The 5,000-nt window shown below is 49.9% G+C and overlaps 1 non-coding gene across 1 annotated transcript in view; it reads right to left on the reverse strand.

The window, feature by feature from the left end:
• The window catches only part of LOC126333984 (small subunit ribosomal RNA), a 1,893-nt gene extending 1,381 nt beyond the window's left edge, over window positions 1-512 (reverse strand). Inside the window, exon 1 of the ribosomal RNA XR_007564488.1 lies at window positions 1-512. This exon is cut by the window's left edge and continues 1,381 nt beyond it. This is a non-coding gene — a ribosomal RNA (small subunit ribosomal RNA).
• Between the last annotated feature and the right edge of the window lie 4,488 nt (window positions 513-5,000).

Here is a 5,000-nt window from a genome sequence, read left to right on the forward strand (position 1 = left end):
GATGAGTCCCGTATCGTTATTTTTCGTCACTACCTCCCCGTGCCGGGAGTGGGTAATTTGCGCGCCTGCTGCCTTCCTTGGATGTGGTAGCCGTTTCTCAGGCTCCCTCTCCGGAATCGAACCCTGATTCCCCGTTACCCGTTACAACCATGGTAGGCGCAGAACCTACCATCGACAGTTGATAAGGCAGACATTTGAAAGATGCGTCGCCGGTACGAGGACCGTGCGATCAGCCCAAAGTTATTCAGAGTCACCAAGGCAAACGGACCAGACAAGCCAATCCGATTGGTTTTGATCTAATAAAAGCGTCCCTTCCATCTCTGGTCGGGACTCTGTTTGCATGTATTAGCTCTAGAATTACCACAGTTATCCAAGTAACGTGGGTACGATCTAAGGAACCATAACTGATTTAATGAGCCATTCGCGGTTTCACCTTAATGCGGCTTGTACTGAGACATGCATGGCTTAATCTTTGAGACAAGCATATGACTACTGGCAGGATCAACCAGGGAGCTGCGTCAACTAGAGCTGAGCAGCCGGCCGCCCGGGAGTGTGTCCCGGGGGCCCGCGCGAACACGCAAGCGTCCGCTCAATTATTCTGCAAACAGGAGGAGGCCGAGCTCCCCTGCACGATACACCTCGAAACCCTCTCAGGTCCCGGCGGCGCGCAGCGCCGTCCTAGGTACTTGGTCGGTTTCGAGAGAGGCGCAATCGCCCGGAGTTAGGCGAGTAGACGGTTTTAGTGCGAACACCCTTGCTCCCAACTGAGCTTGCCGCTGCCGACAGAGGCCCGGGAGCGTGCTGTCGTGGCATTGCCGGCGGGAGACAACACGCGCCACCTATGGTGACCGGCAGCTCCAACGCCAGCGCCACACAAGGGCAAAGCCCCACTTGGGTGCAGAAGCGAACTCTCCCAGCACAGCGCACGCGCCAACACGTCCGCACAACTGCGATACAAACCACCTGCGAGAACCGCTGGGGCGACCGAGCAGCAGACGGCGTCGCGGCGCCGAGTGCCAGGCGGCGGCGCATCCTCAACGCACACAGTCCTCAATCAGACCAGCACACTGCAGATGTCCACCGCGCTTCGCACCGGGCTCGGCTGAACCAACTTTGGCCGCCAGGCGCCGCGTGCAGGGTGCGCCGCAGCGTAGCTGCGCCGCCTGCCGGGCCCGTCGGCTGGCGCTCCTGCCACTCGGCGCCCCCCACCAGCCGCCTGTTGCGCGTGCGCCCACGCAGCGCGCGGCCAACACGCCGGGCGGCCCCCCTTCACCGGCCGGGAACAGTCCCACCAAGCCACCGCCGCGTATCGCTTCATACCCACATGGGCCTAGTCACGCGTGTGGATGTGGCGGGTACCGCTGAAACAACCGGTTAATAGCTGTACCGATCGTCGCCATCACAGATTCACCTCCAGCGTGAACAACCGCTCAACAACGGATTTCCAGTTCATTTGCGTATCTTGGGCAGTAAACGTAGATGTCCACCTACATTTGCGAATTCAACAATTCTTGCATGCCAGGATGTCATGTGTCACGACACGCTACATCAGACCACATACACACTGCGACATGTGCAGAAGAGAACACGTGGAAGGTGGCCCGCGCACGTATGCGATGTACCTTCCGCGATCCACTGTCAACCGGCATCTGCGGCATGTCCCAGATATGGAACGCGGTCCACCAGGGTAGCACTTTGTGTGAGGCAATACGACAAAGTCGGAATACACGCGTCACTACATCAGACGGCTCACGCTGACCTGACCTGACCTGACTCACCGCACCACCACCCCCAGCGACCCAGGGTGACATACAATGCGTTCGTACGTTCCTCCCACACGCCTCTACGGCGTACCACAGTGCAACCTAGCTGTTATTGGGAGACGAGACAAGTAGCATCAAGCACAACATATGGAAATTGAGATTCGACACCGTTGGGCACAGCCAGCGTACGGTCACACGTATCACACTACTTCACTCTGTACGTAACGACCGATGATCGGTACAGCGTGTGGGTTACGCGTACGACATCAGCGGACAATGGACACAGACCATACCACGACGTACACTGAGGGCGTCGACATCTGAATGCAACTGAACAGCTGCGAGGCTCATTTAACACTCAAACGCCAGACCGACCAGCTTGAGAGGACAGAGACACAAAGAGGGGGACAGAGGGGGACAGAGGGGGGGGAGGGGGGGGGTCGGCGATATAGTCCTATTGCAGTACAATTGACAGTGGATAGCAGGAATATGTGGAAAGTAAGCAACACTCGCAAGACATCTACATGAGGATAACAACGACACCAGAGATTCCGAGCAGTGAACTATGTTAGGCAAAGGGACAACGTGGGTTAGGTTAAGGGACAACGTGGGTTAGGTTAAGGGACAACGTGGGTTAGGTTAAGGGACAACGTGGGTTAGGTTAAGGGACAACGTGGGTTAGGTTAAGGGACAACGTGGGTTAGGTTAAGGGACAACGTGGGTTAGGTTAAGGGACAACGTGGGTTAGGTTAAGGGACAACGTGGGTTAGGTTAAGGGACAACGTGGGTTAGGTTAAGGGACAACGTGGGTTAGGTTAAGGGACAACGTGGGTTAGGTTAAGGGACAACGTGGGTTAGGTTAAGGGACAACGTGGGTTAGGTTAAGGGACAACGTGGGTTAGGTTAAGGGACAACGTGGGTTAGGTTAAGGGACAACGTGGGTTAGGTTAAGGGACAACGTGGGTTAGGTTAAGGGACAACGTGGGTTAGGTTAAGGGACAACGTGGGTTAGGTTAAGGGACAACGTGGGTTAGGTTAAGGGACAACGTGGGTTAGGTTAAGGGACAACGTGGGTTAGGTTAAGGGACAACGTCGGTTAGGTTAAGGGACAACGTCGGTTAGGTTAAGGGACAACGTCGGTTAGGTTAAGGGACAACGTCGGTTAGGTTAAGGGACAACGTCGGTTAGGTTAAGGGACAACGTCGGTTAGGTTAAGGGACAACGTCGGTTAGGTTAAGGGACAACGTGGGTTAGGTTAAGGGACAACGTGGGTTAGGTTAAGGGACAACTTGAGTTATTTTAAGGGACAACTTGAGTTAGGTTAAGGGACAACTTGAGTTAGGTTAAGGGACAAATTGAGTTAGGTTAAGGGACAAATTGAGTTAGGTTAAGGGACAAATTGAGTTAGGTTAAGGGACAACTTGAGTTAGGTTAAGGGACAACTTGAGTTAGGTTAAGGGACAAATTGAGTTAGGTTAAGGGACAAATTGAGTTAGGTTAAGGGACAAATTGAGTTAGGTTAAGGGACAACTTGAGTTAGGTTAAGGGACAACTTGAGTTAGGTTAAGGGACAACTTGAGTTAGGTTAAGGGACAACTTGAGTTAGGTTAAGGGACAACTTGAGTTAGGTTAAGGGACAACTTGAGTTAGGTTAAGGGACAACTTGAGTTAGGTTAAGGGACAACTTGAGTTAGGTTAAGGGACAACTTGAGTTAGGTTAAGGGACAACTTGAGTTAGGTTAAGGGACAACTTGAGTTAGGTTAAGGGACAACTTGAGTTAGGTTAAGGGACAACTTGAGTTAGGTTAAGGGACAACTTGAGTTAGGTTAAGGGACAACTTGAGTTAGGTTAAGGGACAACTTGAGTTAGGTTAAGGGACAACTTGAGTTAGGTTAAGGGACAACTTGAGTTAGGTTAAGGGACAACGTGGGTTAGGTTAAGGGACAAATTGAGTTAGGTTAAGGGACAACTTGAGTTAGGTTAAGGGACAACTTGAGTTAGGTTAAGGGACAACTTGAGTTAGGTTAAGGGACAACTTGAGTTAGGTTAAGGGACAACTTGAGTTAGGTTAAGGGACAACTTGAGTTAGGTTAAGGGACAACTTGAGTTAGGTTAAGGGACAACTTGAGTTAGGTTAAGGGACAACTTGAGTTAGGTTAAGGGACAACTTGAGTTAGGTTAAGGGACAACTTGAGTTAGGTTAAGGGACAACTTGAGTTAGGTTAAGGGACAACTTGAGTTAGGTTAAGGGACAACTTGAGTTAGGTTAAGGGACAACTTGAGTTAGGTTAAGGGACAACTTGAGTTAGGTTAAGGGACAACTTGAGTTAGGTTAAGGGACAACTTGAGTTAGGTTAAGGGACAAATTGAGTTAGGTTAAGGGACAACTTGAGTTAGGTTAAGGGACAAATTGAGTTAGGTTAAGGGACAAATTGAGTTAGGTTAAGGGACAAATTGAGTTAGGTTAAGGGACAAATTGAGTTAGGTTAAGGGACAAATTGAGTTAGGTTAAGGGACAAATTGAGTTAGGTTAAGGGACAAATTGAGTTAGGTTAAGGGACAAATTGAGTTAGGTTAAGGGACAAATTGAGTTAGGTTAAGGGACAAATTGAGTTAGGTTAAGGGACAAATTGAGTTAGGTTAAGGGACAAATTGAGTTAGGTTAAGCGATAATCTGGTACAGCCACAGTTAGGTTAAGCGATAATCTGGTACAGCCACAGTTAGGTTAAGCGATAATCTGGTACAGCCACAGTTAGGTTAAGCGATAATCTGGTACAGCCACAGTTAGGTTAAGCGATAATCTGGTACAGCCACAGTTAGGTTAAGCGATAAACTGGTACAGCCACAGTTAGGTTAAGCGATAAACTGGTACAGCCACAGTTAGGTTAAGCGATAAACTGGTACAGCCACAGTTAGGTTAAGCGATAAACTGGTACAGCCACAGTTAGGTTAAGCGATAAACTGGTACAGCCACAGTTAGGTTAAGCGATAAACTGGTACAGCCACAGTTAGGTTAAGCGATAAACTGGTACAGCCACAGTTAGGTTAAGCGATAAACTGGTACAGCCACAGTTAGGTTAAGCGATAAACTGGTACAGCCACAGTTAGGTTAAGCGATAAACTGGTACAGCCACAGTTAGGTTAAGCGATAAACTGGTACAGCCACAGTTAGGTTAAGCGATAAACTGGTACAGCCACAGTTAGGTTAAGCGATAAACTGGTACAGCCACAGTTA

Source organism: Schistocerca gregaria, unplaced genomic scaffold, assembly GCF_023897955.1.
Source record: "Schistocerca gregaria isolate iqSchGreg1 unplaced genomic scaffold, iqSchGreg1.2 ptg001665l, whole genome shotgun sequence".
Taxonomy (NCBI): Eukaryota; Metazoa; Arthropoda; class Insecta; order Orthoptera; family Acrididae; genus Schistocerca; species Schistocerca gregaria.